Source organism: Acomys minous (genome assembly GCF_964271855.1).
Source record: "Acomys minous genome assembly, chromosome: 1".
NCBI classification, from domain to species: Eukaryota; Metazoa; Chordata; class Mammalia; order Rodentia; family Muridae; genus Acomys; species Acomys minous.
Window position 1 is genome coordinate 39,560,327 of NC_140483.1, and position 16,063 is coordinate 39,576,389.

Below are 16,063 nucleotides of genomic sequence, written 5' to 3' on the forward strand. Positions count from 1 at the left end.
GGAGGTCAGGAGCAGACAGCAAGGGTCGCGGGTGGAGGTGGGCTCTGGGACGATATGTTTACGTTGCCCTTAAAGACACATCCCAGTATTTCATGGTACAGATACACCACAGTTTATTTAGCCATTTCATTTGTTTGTTTCTGTATTTGGCCCTACCTCTGGAAATTCCTATCACCTATCAATAATGTCATTAAATTATAAACCACCACCTGTGGATTATTCCTTTGATGAGTGTCGGGCAACCTTGCTGCTAATGTTGTGGTCCGCCATGACCAGAAAGCCCTGAGCTTGGTGCAAAATGAAAGACTCCGTTTGTTATCAGGGCTTCCTCTTGTCTGCTTGGGGAGCCAGGATCCCCACACTCTCCACGTGAGGAAAGTCACGTAGTTCTTAGGGAAATTACAGCTCCAGCTCCCTTTCTCCCAATAAGAAGCAGGCACCTAGGATCCTTGGAATGCCTCTCCATGCAAGTGAGGCATACCAGTCTCTTAAGATCCCCACCCCCCACCCCAATCAATGATCTATACCTACCCAGGGTATCCGCACTCTCTCCCCAAAGTTCTATCCGACCTTCCTTCACCATGAATAAAATTGAACCCCCTCACTGAAGCTGGTCCCAGCAGACTGCCATCTCTGTTTGTGCTCACTGGGCCACCGAATCCCTACCCCAGTTTGTCATTTCTGGTCCCCCTTTTCTCCTTTTGCCCTTGTGACAATCCACTGGGGAGAAAGGAGGGTCACAATGAGTCAGAGCCCTCGTGATCCGTGATCCAACCACTTTCCAAAACCCCAGCGCTGACCTCTGTCTGCACCGGGCACCCAACACTTTGTCTCCAATGCACAAGAGGTGCTTAGAAGAACAATTTTAAGCTTAGTGAAGAAAAGGTAGTCTCAAAAGGTGGTAGATGCATGATTCAACTGATAGAACACTGTCAAAAAGATTAGCAATTGCCTGAGTGTAGGGCTGGTAGGGAGGGTGCTGTGACTTACAGCTCCAGGGAGAGCTTTGTATAATGGTCCGGGCTTTGTTTTGTTTTGATTTTTTTTTAAAGATTGTTTTATTTTAAATTATGTATATGCACGTGTGATTGTAGGTGTGTGCATGTGAGTATAGGTGTCCACAGAGGGCAGAGATATCTGATCTCCTGGAGCTGGAGATACAGGTGTTTGTGAGTCACTTGACATGGGTACTAAGAGTCAAACTTGGGTCACTTTTAACCACCACTGAGCCATTTCTCCAACCTCACAAACCAGTTCTTCTTCTTCGTTGTGTTGGTTATCTACATCTATACATGTGGTAGATGGCATATACTTGATGCCAGTCTACACATACAGCTATGCCAATGTCCAGGTCTTCTTTCTGAAACGGTTCTACAGTTACACAAAATGTAACCGCTAGGCACTGAATGCTTGCGGCCCTCAAAATTCATTTGCTGATTCCTAAACTCCCAAGGTGCTGGTATCGGGAGCCGAGGGATTGGGCAGGTGACACATTGTGAGAGTGGAGCCCTCAGGAATACTTGCACCCAAGAGGGGTAATTTGCTCCTCCGTTGCCCTGCCACCATGGACATAAAGAAGGTGTGTCTAGGAGGAACAGATTCATACCAGACATCAGCTGTCCTGGCACCTTGACGTGGGTCTTCCCACCCTTCCCCACTGGGAACAATGCCTTTATGTTGTTTACAAGTTGCTCAGTCTCAGATTTTTGTTACAGCATCTCAAACAGACTAAGACAGTAACCACCAGTGGAAACTAGGTGACGGCAGCAAGAATGGGATGTCTCTGTCTTATCCTTGCAATTTCCTACTCATTAATAATTATTTCAAAACAAACTACAAATTTAAAGCTCATAGTAAGCCACCAGATGTTACACTTTCAGGATAGCGTTGAGCAAATCCAGGCAAATGGCCAGCAAGCTGGCTTCATTTGGGTACTTCTTGGACTTGCCATTTTCGCTGGTGTTTGGAGCAATGACGTGGCAGCACTGTGCCTCTCAAATTTCTATGCGCCTACCTTGCGTCAGGGTGCCATGGAGCCAAAGTCTGGGGAGTCTGCTCCTCCCATGGGGCACCTTCTGGATGCACTCACGTGGTTGGTGGGAGAGCAACAGAGGAGCAGAGGAGCTCCCTGGAGCTCAAGCTGTCCTCGGGGCTCAGCTCTCATAACTAGCCACTTCCCTAAGGCCTCACCTCCCAACCCCAAGACAATGGCGATTAGGAGCCAGTGTGTGAGTTTGGAAAGACTAGAATTCAGCTCGTGGCAGTCACACTTTGTAGACCAGAGTACAGAAACCCTTGGCGGGGCTTGTCCGAATCTAGGTTCTGTCTCTGTGGGTTGTGTGGAGCCTGGGATCCATCACAGTGGTGGTGAGAATGAGGTGATGGCAAAGAATTTGTCCAGCCAGGGTCAGATCCTGCCTATATGTAAAACATGGCTATTTTGTTCATCTGAATGTGGACTTTTTTGTGAATTACTTTGTTTGTTTGTTTTTTGAGACAGAGTTTCTCTGTGTAGCCTTGGCTGACCTGGGCCCCTTTGAAGAACAGGTTGGCCTCCAACTCACAGAAATCCACCAGTCTCTGTCTCCCTGAGGGCTGGGATTAAAGGTGTATGCTACCATGGCCCAGCTGTGAATTACTTTGGATGCTTAAAAACCTTGTTTATCTGTTGATGAGATGGCTCAGCAGGTGAAGGTGCTTGCTGCCAAGCTTCATGACCTGAATTTGTTCTCAGAACAAACACACACAGTGGTGGGTTCATGCATGTGTATGCACATACATTAATTAAAGGAAAAATATTGCTTATCTTAACTATTGGGTATAAGACTGCCTCTTAAATTTTGCAATGTCCTCCACTAGTTTTAGCACGTACAACAAGCTCCCAAGGGCTCAGAGGTTAAGAGCACTCATTGTTTGCTCTTCCAGAGGTCCTGAGTTCAATTCCCTGCAACCACATGGTGGCGCACAACCATCTATGATGTGATCCTGGTGCCCTCTTCTGGTGTGTAGGTGTACATGTAGACACAACATTGTACGCATAATAAAGAAATAAATCTTAAAAGAACAAAAAAAAAAAAAAAAAACAAGTTCCCAAGCAGACCAACACCACTGGCCTACAGCTACATACTTGTGTGGTGTGGGGTAGCCCCTGTAAGGTTAAAGTACCCCTCCCCAACATACACACACACACACACACACACACACACACACACACACACACACAAAGCTGTCCACTTTCTTCCACTCTCCCACAAGCTTGCATAACAAGGACCTTTCTGGGTCTTGGTAGGAAGCCAGTCCATTGGCAAAGATATAGCAATGGCTCTGGAATTTAATTTCATGCCAGGCCTCCCAAAATGCATTCTATTTTCATCCATACACCCCAGGGACAGAGCCAAATTGCTCTAAAGTTTATACTGTGGTATGATAGCTCCTCTTCTCTCGTGAAGGAGGAAACCAGAGTCAACAGCTCCATTGTCTTTCCATCAGCAGACCCTGAAGATTCACCATGGCCCCCGGCTTATGCCAGGCCACTGAGACCCAGCAAAATCTCTGTCCTGATGGTGATGTTTGACTTAACCTGAGGACAACCACAGCACAGGTGATCTGCCTACTAGTAAAACTTCAGAAGACAGACCTGCCTGGGGCTTCCCAGGTAGCCTGGCTGACATCTGTAATCTGCTCTCCCGTTCCAGGCAGGGTTCATGCAGGCGAGCACTGCGAGTTCAGCAGCCTGTCAGTACTAACTCAAGTTTTCCTTTCGGGTTGCGACCGTGTTCACAGCTGGAGCTGCCTGGGTCTCCCTTGTTTGTGAATCGCACCAAAGCTGTCGGGATTTGTAACCATTCTAAATTGCAGAGAGATTTTTTTTAAAAAATGGGTAATAAAGAAGGACTCTTTGAGCTGCGTGTCTCTCTAGGCAGAGTTATTTCTGCATAGGGATTATGGAAAGAAAAAAAAAGAATTCTTAAGGGAGTCACCCCTGTGGCCTTCCAGGCTAAAGCCTGAGCATTCGCCAGCAAAATGTAATGAGATATTATTCTGGCCAAGGCTCTGGGCCAGCCGCTGCGAAGAATCCCCACCTCGAGGAGTTTGGAGTTCTGAGGAGTACAACAGCATTAAAATAGCAAAAGAAACAGGTCCCTTAAGGGACCAAGAAGGCGATCTCAGGGGGCCCATCCCAGCAGACGGGGTATGGAAGCCAGCGCAGCCTTCTGAGAACACATGACCTCTGGCGGGGAACTCCGGAAAAGAGCGTGGCAGCTCATACCTCATCATCAGAGCTCCCGGAAGGCTGAGGAAGGAGGAGTGCCCTGGATTTGAGGTGAGCCTGGGCTGCACAGTGAACTCCCGCCAGCCTGGGCTGTAGAGCGAGACTCTGTCCAAGGCAGCGGTTCTCACTTCCTAACGCTGCAACCCGTTAATATAGTTCCTCATGTTGTGGCGACCCCAACCATTACTTCATAACTATAATTTTGCTATTATGAATCGTATGCAGGATATCTGATATGTGGACAGCTGAGACCATTTCACAGGTTGAGAAGCACCCGTCTATAACAAACAAACATGTTTATTTTCGGTGTTTTCCCATGCTCTGACACAGAAGCCTTTCAGATTCTGGACAGACAACTGTCCCTGTGTTGCCCAGTTCCTAACGGTCTTCAACAAGGGCCGTGTGGCACATTTTTAAAATGTGGTCACCGAGTCTCCATTCAAAGCACCCCGGCATGGTAGTGTACACCTGTAATTCCAGGATTCTGGAGGCTGAGGCAGGAAGATCACAAATTCATGAGTTAGAAACCAAGCTAAAGTACATAGTAGGATCCTGTCTCTGGGGAAGCAAGCCAGCCAGCCAGAGAGCAGAGGAAAGACAGACAGGCACTCGTTTCAGGAATGAGATAGCCAAGCCGGTGACTTGACCTAGGGATGGAGGCTCCATTTCTTCACTTGCTTTCTTTGTAAATCAGTAATCTATTAAAAGGCAAAATTGTCGCCTCCTGTGATCTGATCATTGAACACATGTGACACTGTATCCTATAAATATGCCCAACTGCTTCACAGGTAAAAATGCTTGAGGCAGTGGAGAGATGGCTCAGTGGTTAAGTGTACTTGCTGCTCTTCCCGAGGTCCTGAGTTCTAATCCCAGCACCCACGTCAGATAGCTAATAACTGTAACTCCAGCTCCGGCCAATCTGATGACCTCTTCTGGTCTCTGAGAGCACCCACTCACACACATGTGCATACACACAAACACACAGATACACACAGACACACAAAAATACACATCAATAAAAATAAATCTTTGTTTAAAAAAAAAACCTTGAAAGCAATGATTGAAAAAGAAAAAATTAGTCATGTCACTGTTATTCACTGTTCTCAGGATGTTCTAGCCTCCCTCCCATCACTGAGGGTATCTTTCTGGTTGTTTCTCTTGTGGGCAGTCTGGAGAAGCAGGGAGCTGGGAGACCACATTCTCCTGGAAGATGAAGCAGACACTCACACCAGACCCTCCCTCGTGAACGTATTCCTTCCCTGTAGGTTTCCAGTGACATTTCTATCCACATCTGAAGTAAGCACTGGGTAGGGAAGGAGCATGGGAGCACAGCTGATTGGCAGATCATCTGTCTGGCATGTAAAGGTCCTCGGTTCAATCCAAGCTAGTTCCGGGCTTAAGCTTCGCGTGAGCCAACGAGTTTTCTGTCCTCTCCTGGATTGCCACGGACGGCTGCTTCTTACCAGGATGGATGCACAAGCACAGAGCCCTGTGACCCGCTTCATAGACTATAGAAACTTCACTCTAACTATAGACAAGTAATGGAATATTAAGCCCTTGAAGTAAAATGTTTTTTTTTCCTTTTTTCTGTCTGTCTTCCGAATGACAGACGGTTTAATGTTTCATTTTGTTTTGGACCTTGGGATTTGAGCGTGCTAGACAAGAGGTCTGCGACTGCACTACATCTCCAGTTCTCTCTCTCTACATTGTACTTGGTAGGATCTCACTAAACTGCCAGGTTCGATTGTGACGTCACTCTGCCCAGGTAAGGCTTCTGCTGGCAATGCTCCTGCCTTGGCCTCCTGGGTGCCAGGATTACAGGCGCGAGTCCCTGTGCCCAGCTAAAAGGGTTCTTGGTGCTATTTCCTCCCTCCGGAAGGCAGGGGGTGGAAATTAGTTTTCTGAGGGCCAAATGAGGTCCCCAGATATAGTATGCTTTCTCCTGCTAGTCTCTGCAGCCAGTGGTGGAGCAGAGAGGTGGCCTGGATCTGGATGGAGATGAGGAACAAGCTGAGGGGCCCAATCAGAGGGCAGCAGAGCAAGGCAGACCTAAAGACAGGACCTTTCTCCAGCCATCTCTGCCTCCCTCCAACTCTCCACCCAACGCATGCAACTCAGGCTGTCAAAACTCATGAGAGAGAATAAGAACTGCTTCCCAAAAGCCTACACTCCCTGGATGTGGTCCACTTCCCGATTTCCATTTATTTGCTAGCGTTGGCAGCTGTTCCGGGTGGCCCTGTGCTGACTTTAGGGTAAGGCAGATGGCACTGCGGCCCCTGGCTGCTTCTGCCCTCCGTTAGCCTCACCAACTTAGCTGAGCAGCTGAGCCCCTTTGTCTGCACAGCTGGGAAATGATTTATGGCTCTCACTTCCATAGTTGCCACTTTCAACAGACCTCAAGGAGTGAACTCCTCAGAGGTCCCCAGTCAGCAGGATCCATTCTAAAAGACTGGCCACATTTAAAACCTTTCCCAGAAGCTATTTTCTGCCCGCGCCCCCCACCCCCACCCCCAACCCTCTAAATGAGACCCTTAGCTAGGCATGGCAGCTCTCTAGGATGTAATCCCAGCACTCTGGGACGCAGAAGCAGGAGGAACAGGGCTAGTGTGCATCCAGCCTGGTTTATACACATTGAGTTTGAGACCAGCCAGGCCACAGAGCGAGGCCCTAAAGCAAAAAGAGAAGGATATCAAAATAGTGGAAATGAATAAATAAGCCAGGCCCTTGGCTGGAACTCAGCCATTTGCTCTGTTTTGAAGACAGGGCCTCTCTGTCGGCCAGGGGTGTCTCAAAGTCATCCTTCTCCTGAGTGTTGGGATAACAGCTAAGTATCACCATGTCAAGCCTCAAAATTTTTCCATTTCAAAAAGTATTTTAAAATGTTTTTTTTTCTCTCCAGAGGTAGAAAGCCAAATGTGTGTGTGTGTGTGTATCTTTGCATAAATATAAAGCTAAATATATACGTCACATATGACACAACTAAATATAAACATCAAAAATGGCAAAAAGTTAAAATGTTCTCTCTTTAGTGAAACCCAAAACACATGAGAGAATTATTTTAGAACTCCACAGACTATGATACTACACATAGTCGGGTGAGCGGCCTGGGGCAGGGGACAGGATACAAGGTGAGGAGACAGACTAAAGACAGGAAAGCCACCAGGGTTCCACATTAGGGCTCAGGGTAGGCATGGCTACGGCTTGCAGGCTTCTGGGACAGAGAGGATACTGGGAAAGGAAGCAGTCAGATACCTGAAGAGGATCTTGGCAAGAAGAGAGAGAGGAAGAGAAGGAAGGCCTCACCATAGGTTAGGTGGAGTAAAGAGCAGACGGCCTGCATGGATGGAGGATTTGGCCAAGACAAAGAACATTAGCACATATTTGGGGTTATGGGTGGGAGGAAGCTCAGTAGAAACTATTAGAAGCAGATGGCATGGGATTGCGGCCGGGAGATACTGAAGGCAGCTTAGGGGATTAGTATCTGCCCTGCCCCAGGTGAACCAAGACTAGTTTAAAATATAACAGGTGTCTGTGTTTTTATTGATTGACAGCAGGTTAGAAAATACCACTGTAATAATTATAGGGCTAATAATAAACATTTATTAGACCCTACCTTTAAATTAACAACAATACACTTTCTGGCTTTTGTTTTTGTTTTTCTTGTGTTTTTTTGTTTGTTTTGTTTGTTTGTTTTGTTTTCCAAGACAAGTTTCTCTGTGTAGCCCTGGTTGTCCTAGAACTCGCTCTGTAGACCAGGCTGGCCTTGAACTCACAGAGATCCAGCTGGCATTACTTCTGGCGATTTATAGTAATAGGAGATGAGCACATTTAGTTGGTCACCCCCTCTCTCCCCAGATCAGAGTCCTATGACCAGTGAACTATTTGTGCACAGAACTAGAGTCCTGTGAGCTCAGCACAGAATAAAAGCACAAGTCCTGACCATGGCAGATGTGGAGAAAGGACATCTCCTCACAGAAAGTCTATCAGATGTGGGATCTTTCAAGGACACAAAACACAATTTTAGGATCATTCCTTGGCTATTTTTATGTTCCTCTCGGGGGGGGGGGGGTGTGGATCTAAAACTGAAGCTTCACAGGCCCAAATAAAACCTTTGCAATTTGTTCAGACCAACTCCCTCCTGGGGCAGCCAACCACAGTCTAATAGACCTGGGTTCAAATCCTGTCTTTGGCATAACTAGCCGAGTAACCATGGGTCAGCCATCTCCAGTTACCCAGTGGCTCTGACTGGCACATGTCTCTAAGCTGGAGATCATATATTGGACTTGGAGGGTTGTGATTTTTTTTTTTTTTTGAGGCAGGGTTTCTCTGTGTATTCCTGGCTGTCCTTTGAAGACCAGGCTGGCCTCACACTCACAGAGATCCACTTGTCTCTGCCTCCCTGGTCCTGGGATTAAAGGTGTGTGTCACCACCACCCAGTTAGAAGGTTGTGATATTACTAGAAAGAGCTCAGCAAGCTGTGGTACTGTAGCTCGGTGATATAGTGCTTACCTAGCATTGCAAGGCTCTGCCTGAGTATTGTCACCCCACCACAAGCCAAAACCAAACCAAACCCTCTTAACAGCATGCCAGCACTCAGGGACTGTTGGCCCTACTTTTAGTTTCTGGAGTAGTCCAATAACATCTCTGGGGAGGAAGGCAAAATGGGACAAGGAAAACTAAAAAGAAAACAAAACTCCTTTAAAAAAAAAATATTACAGCAGGGCCTGGTGGCTTAACCCAAGAGACAGAGGCAGGTAGAGCTCTGAGAGTTTGAGACCAGCCTGGCCTGGTAGTAAGACCCTCAATAAACAAACAAGCAAGCCCACAACAGCAACAGATACATTATATGCAAGAGGATCACGCCCAGGAAGTCTCCCTTTGGGCCAGGAAAGCTTACTAGCTGCCCCAAAGAGATGCTGGGCCTGGTGTTCATTGCCTCTTTCATCAGCCAGCCCACTCCACCACATAAAGAGGGTTTTTTTTTCCCCCCAGGCGAAACTGGGAAGCCACCTGCAGGGCCAGAGGCCAGAGTCTTACCAGACCTGCTCTCAGCTGCTCTTTAATTGAAGTGAAAAAGGGTTCTGAGTAATATCACAGCAGACACCATTGGGGATGGTAGCAGGTGGCCCTTGAGTAGAAGGAATGGGCCTGAGAGCCTCAGCTTGCAGCTGAGCTACCAAGCGTGTTTGGATGACGGATGGGAGAGAGAGAGAGAGAGAGCGGCACGCAGGACGCGTCAGGCTGGACCACGCTAGCAGATTATTGATTGAGTTCTGTTGGTGCAGGATGTAAGAGGTTTCTGCTCCAATGGATGAAGTGACTTTGGAAGGTTTGATTTGTCTTCTGAACATCTCAGAGAATCTTTGTTGATTTCTGCCCCACCGCCCCCCAACCCCCAGCCATCCTGAGGCAGGCCCAGGACACCATGCGGAAGTAGCGTTCGCACAGCCCAGCCTTGTGGTGTGGATTTTGTGTGCGGAGCTTGGCGTTACTCTGAAGTATGACTTAAGGTAAATCTTTTAAAATGACGCTAATTAGTGTCAGTGAGAATGAAGGGGAAGCAGGGGTGCTACCCAGAGCTGGGCGGGGGTGGGGAAGATAAATTGATGAAGCCTTTTAGGAAAAGTAATAAGGCACCCAGCATCTATCAAAATGACAAACGGGTGCAACCTTTGACCTGGCGATTCCAATTCCAGGCATCTCCACTATGGGGAAAACTGGTGCAGGTGCAGAGAGGTGCTCAAGAGCATGTTTTACTTCAAATATGACTTGTAGTAATTAAAAGTCAAAACCAAACCAAACCAAACCCGACCACAAATAAGAAAACCATGTCACATACATTCAAAGGAATATTATGTATCCACTACAAAGAACAAATAAGTTTTTTTTTTCCCCATACCTATGGGAAGGTTTCCAAATCACGTTGTTGTGGGGAGGAGGGGGGAACTAAGTCACAAAACACCACCAGTAGAGGGAGACATTAGAGTGACCTTTAGATAAAACTGTGTGACCCTGAACTAGCTTGAGATGGTGGTAATATGAGCCGAGAAGAAAATTGGGGATCAGGAAGAGCCTGGGCGGCATGGGTCAACTCCTCTGACTTCACCCCTTGAGCAGAAGGGAACCGGGCAGAACCTGGGGGCTGCTGACACAGAGCTCCCTGGGAGAGCCAGGCCAGGTGGCTGCACAGTGAGAACCATCAGTGGTGTCTCCAGGGGGACATAAGGGACAGGCAGGCAGGAAGAAGCTTGGGATTGTGAGTTAAGCCTTTAGAGCATTTTGAGCAGGAGTTTTAAGGAGAGTGTTCTGAGTTACACTTCCAAAAACCAAGTGTAGGAAACCAGGGCAGAGGCAGCGAGAGCAATTAATTAAGAGCGGACCCTGGGAATCAGCCAAGCAACAGCCTTGTGCCCTTCACCCCTGAGTTGCATACGCTGATAGGTAACAGTGGACGACAGGACATTTTTTTTTTTCTTAACGTGAGAAAGACTCCAGCCATTAAGTAGTAAGCTTGCAATAGTGCTGGGGCCACTACACACAACTATCACGGACATATAATTCCAGCTATAATCCCAACGCTCAGGAGACAGAGGCAGGAGGATCAACCTAATTTCAGGGTCAGCTTGGTCTACATAGTGAGTTCCAGCCCTGCCGGGGCTACATAGTAATAACCTGTCTCAAAACAGAACAGAACACCCGACCAATCCACAGTACTGTAGAGCAAGGTGTTGCTTTAGCTGTGTTGGTCTATATAACTAACTACACACTGTGATGTTCGCACGGCCACAGAATCGCTTGGCAGTGCATTTCCATAGGCCGAGTCCCCCATCAAATGACATAAGGCTGCATTACAATAGAACCCAAGTTTGTCACAGCTCAGCGCTCATGTAGCTTTGTGTGACCTGGGTAAATTGTGTTTGCAAAACAAGGCAGGTTACTCCACAGTGTGACAGGGGCACACTGTGTGTGTGTGTGTGTGTGTGTGTGTGTGTGTGTGTGTGTGTGAGAAAAGTGGCAACACTGTCTCCCCAACCTCAAAAGGCTAGAGGAGACCCCAGCAAGCACAATCATGAGCAAAAAATCCACCAGGAAGGCCCGTGCTCCTGGAAGTTAAAGTTGCCACAGGCCAGACTGTTTTGTCATGTTTTTGGTTTTGTTTTGTTTTTCTGAGACATGGTTTCTCTATGTGGCCCTGGTTGTCCTGGAATTGATTTGTAGACCAGGCTAGCCTCAAACTCATAGAGTTCACTCTAAGGCATATTGCAAAGATTATCTCTCAAGTGAATGCTTTCAGCACTTTCCTAAGATAAGGTAGGCATCTTTTGTTTTGTTTTGTTTTGTTTTTTGTTTTTTGTTTTTTGAGACAGGGTTTCTCTGTGTAACCTTGGCTGTCCTGAACTCGCTTTGTAGACCAGACTGGCCTTGAACTCAAAGCCATCTGCCTGCCTCTGCCTCCCAAAAGGTAGACATCTTTAATCTTGGGCATTTGCCCCGTGTGACCCATGTTCCACTTTTCACATGTAAAAGATGGACACTATGACATATGGCCTAAAGGGAGTTTTAATTAGGAGAGAAAGATGGAGAGACTGGGTACATCTGGAGAGTCAACCCAGGTGGGACTCAGACAGCTGTTCCAAAAAAGCATTCTCAGGATGCCAGATTCTTTCTTCTAATTGATTAAAGACAGCCTGCCAGCTCGTCACGCCTGTATCTTAGCTTCTTGTACTGCAGGATCGTAGCTCTGCTTTCAAAAACTCCTTACACAAAGCTGGGCCTGGGGTTCCAGCACTCAGGAGATGCCCATGGGTTTGAGACCTAACTGGACTGACTATATAATGCGTTTGAGACCAGCCTGGGCTACATATCTAGACCCTGTCTCAAAAGTTAACAAACAGGCCGGGTATTACAGTACACACCTTTAATCCTTTCACGGTGGAGGCAGAGACGAGCAGAGCTCTCTGAGTTTGAGGCCAGCCTGGTCTACAAAAGTGAGTGCCAAGATATTGAGGGAGAGAGACAGAGAGAGAGAGAGAGAGAGAGAGAGAGAGAGAGAGAGAGAGAGAAACAAATAGGACAAGAGCCAGTGTGGTGTACCTCTAGTCCCAACACTGTCATCTAGCAAACTGTGACACAGAAAGCCTTAGACATGGAATCTTAGCTGCTTTTCCCCTACATTAAGCCAGTTTGAACTGAGTGCATTTCGTCTACTCTGGCCCTCTCCTAAGAAGACTGGAAAGACTGTCCCTAAGAGGTTCCAGACCCAACATCCTCAGGCAGGGTTAGCTGAGTCCAGCAGCTCATTTAGCCACATCTGCGGGTGATCTGGCTTGTAACATCCTATAATACACTAGCAAGCACCCAGAGTAGAGAATTCTGTTCCAAAGTGGGCCTGGCGACAGAGCCTTGCAATCCCAGCTGTTCTAGAGGCCGGGCTGGGCAGGTCTCAAGTCCAAGGCCAGGCTGAACAACTTACAGAAACCCCTCTCAAAAATTATCTTTTGTGGGGGCTGGAGAGATGGCTCAGAGGTTAAGAGCACTGGCTGCTCTTCCAAAGGTCCTGCCTGTAGTTCAATTCCCAGCAAGCATATGGTGGCTCACAACCATCTATAATGAGATCTGGTGCCCTCTTCTGGTGGGCAGGCACACATGCAGGGAGGATATTGTATACATAATAAATAAATAAATCTTTTTAAAAATTATCTTTTGTAAGTAAAAAAAAGGGGCTGGCAATAGCATGCGTGAGGCTCTGAGTTCCATCCCGTGTCTCCTACTCCCCTACAAGTCCCCAGTATGTCCATAGTGAAGTTATTTTGGACAAGGCTCCTATGCTGCGCCCGACTGAGTAGACTTTAAGTCATGTCACTCATAGCAAAGTTCCAAGTTCCAAATCCTCCGTGTTGGAAGCAGGTTGTTTAAGTGGCCTGAGTAAGCAGGGGATAGCGTGGACAGCTACACTCCCAAGCAGTAGGTTTGCAGACACATTGATGTCCCTTTGTCCCAGTCTCCTCACAGAAAGGAAGTAACAGCTGCCTGTCAGTTTTGATTCTCAGACTCCCTGCATCTGTGCTACATTGAAATGACCCACCCATCAGCCTTATTTTTTCTTTTTCTTTTTACCTTCTTCTGGCTTTTTTTTTTCCCTGTCTATAATTCAGCATCATCTGCCTGGCTCACAGGATACTTCTTTTATTTTATGGAACGGAGTGTTACTACTGGGTTCTGGAACTGAAAACAAGGCCAATTAAGATCTGCACACTGGGGCCGGCAAGACGGCGCATTTGGTCAAGGCTCTTGCAGCCAAGCCCGAGGACCGGCCTTCCATCCCCAGGGCCCACGTGGCAGGAGATGGCTGACTCCCATAAGGCGGACTGTCCTCTGACCTCCACAAAGTGCTTTGGCACGTGTGCGTTCCCCTCACTCCCAAGCACACCACAAATAAATAAAATAAAAAGATTTTTTAAAAAGAGTCTTAAATTGTTATAATTCTGCCCTTTGACTGTTGACGTGGCCTGTTGTACCTCTGTGTGAAAAGCTCGGCGGTCACTAACGATGCTATTGCGGGGAGCGGGGAGGGGGGCGTGGGGGAGAATTGGCCAGCCCCACATGACAGGAACCAGAGGGCCAGTTTCATACGGCCCCGCTTTTAGCACAAGAGACCGCTATGGGAAAAAGTGACCAAGCCAAGAACCAGCACGACAAATGCTCTGCCTGGTCAAGGTGTTTTCTTAAAGGGAGACTGCAGGGCCTCAGTGCTAAGGTCCCCTGCTTAGCTCCCAGGGCACCTGCGTCCCCAGCTCTGCCGGCTTCCTTCCCTGTTTTCCAAGGCAAAGGCCAGTCTTCTGTCAGCCTCCGTGCTTCAGAAACCCTCCCGCCCCAGCAGAGGAACGGTTTCCGTGGCCAGCAGTCATACAGGCTTTGGGAATGAGCAGCCTTGGCCGTTGCACCGAATTCCTGGCTGAGGATCAAGAGAGACCCTTTCTCCTCACAAGTGCTAATTAATTAATTGGATCTTTATGAAGAGCTGTAAGGGTGTGATTATGACCACCAGCAGTGAAAGGATTTTTAAGCCGTCTTGTATTTTCTATATCCAGAATAATGTTATGTAATAATCAGGCGAAACTTACTGCTCTGGCTCCTTGCCACTCTGCCGGTACGGATTTTTTTTTCCCCCTCCTGGAAGTTCAAACAGCAAAGACCTCTTTGTACTTCTCGGCAGGGGGTGGACAAAGAGGCTTGTCCCCAGCCAAGCTCTAGGCAGGGCCTCCCTTGCATCTCAGAGGAAGCTTGCTTTATAGCCCAGATGACTGACAACCATGAAATCTAGTTTTGTGCCCAGTGCCTGAGAAATGGGCCTTATCGAAGGGTCCCCACCCCGACGCATGCGCACATCTCTCCTCACTTTCTGCTCAATTTAACCACGGTAAATTTAGAAAAATTTAAACACCATGACATAGAAAAAGAAAATTTTATTTCTAGGCACATTAGTCACAGAGTTGGGTGAGTTTTTTTTTTCTTTTTTCTTTTCTCTTTGTTTTTGTTTTTAGATTGCACATAGATTTATTAAGGAAAAATGAGAATGAACTCTTGAAATTGGGCTCAAAGAGAAAGGAGGCAGTAACTTCTTTTATTTTAAAATTTTTTTAGACTTGGGCGACGGAGGTGGGCCTACAGACAAAAGCACACGTGGGAACCACAGGGTGTGAGGGGAGAACTGACACCTACACGTTGTCTCCCTACACACGTATGCACTGTGTGTGCACACATACAACATATGTAAGGAAATATAAAATTTAAAACTTTCTACTTACGAACAAGCTACAGAAAACATAAAGTGTTTTCATGGTCCCTTTGTCTGTTCCTTCCCCAACTGTACCTTGCGTATTTACTGTTTTGCATGTGGGCTGGGGACATTAATGCATATCACTGGAGAAGAGGTCAGAGGACAATCTGCCCCTGGGAACTGTTTCTTGCTTTCCACCTTGTGTGTTGTAGGGGTGGAATTAGGTCATCAGGCTTGGCTGAAAGAGCAGTCACCCCCTCAAGGGCTGTCACCTCCTCAATTCACCTGGTCGGCCCAGACTTGCCCACTTGTTAATCTTAACATATTCACTTTACTATTTTTGCTCTCACACCATCATATTAAAATATTTGGTACCAAGATGCTCTTTTTTTGTACTGCCGTGTACATTTTCTGAAGAAAAAGCCACATTCATAACAGTTTATCAACTCTTAATGTTTCTTGCCAAAGAAAGGGCCAACATTTGACAAGCAGCTTACAATCTGGGCCAACAACAATGAAATTCTGCCAGGTTCTCCCAATAAAACTGGGTCCAAATATTGACTCTACTGCCTTCCTGCCATATGATTCTGGGAATCTCATTGAGATAACGACAGTAGTGGTCACTGTGAGGACCAAAGGAGTTAAGTCACCTATGACCCAGTGACCCAGTGCTCAGCAGCAACACAGTTTCACTAATTAAATCCTCTGTTTTGTGTGTGTATGTGTGTGTGTGTGGGGGGGGCAGGGTCTTACTAGCCAAACCTGAGGATGGTCTTGAACTCCTGGTACCCTGGTGTCCACCTCCTGGGTGCTAGGATTAGAGGGGTGTGCAACCACACGTGCCTTCCTTGTTATCTCACTGCTTTCATTCAGGCTTATTCATTTCTAACATTTCTCCAACCCGTGTTCTTCCCAATGTTTTCAATGTCAGATTCGCCACTGAATACAATCTCCCTAACTCTTCTTTCCCGCTGCCAGCCTCCACTGCTTCCTGTTCCCCTAACTCGCC

General features: G+C 47.2%; 1 protein-coding gene and 1 long non-coding RNA gene across 2 annotated transcripts in view; one reads left to right on the forward strand and one right to left on the reverse strand.

Annotated features, from left to right (window-relative positions):
* Positions 1–16,063, reverse strand: part of NMNAT2 (nicotinamide nucleotide adenylyltransferase 2) — a 159,365-nt gene that overhangs the window by 41,901 nt on the left and 101,401 nt on the right. The gene's annotated exons all lie outside the window — the stretch shown is intronic.
* LOC311597567 lies at positions 5,434–13,745 on the forward strand. The gene is made up of 3 exons (XR_014779264.1): positions 5,434–6,038; positions 9,674–9,784; positions 13,430–13,745. It is a non-coding gene; the product is annotated as an uncharacterized lncRNA (long non-coding RNA).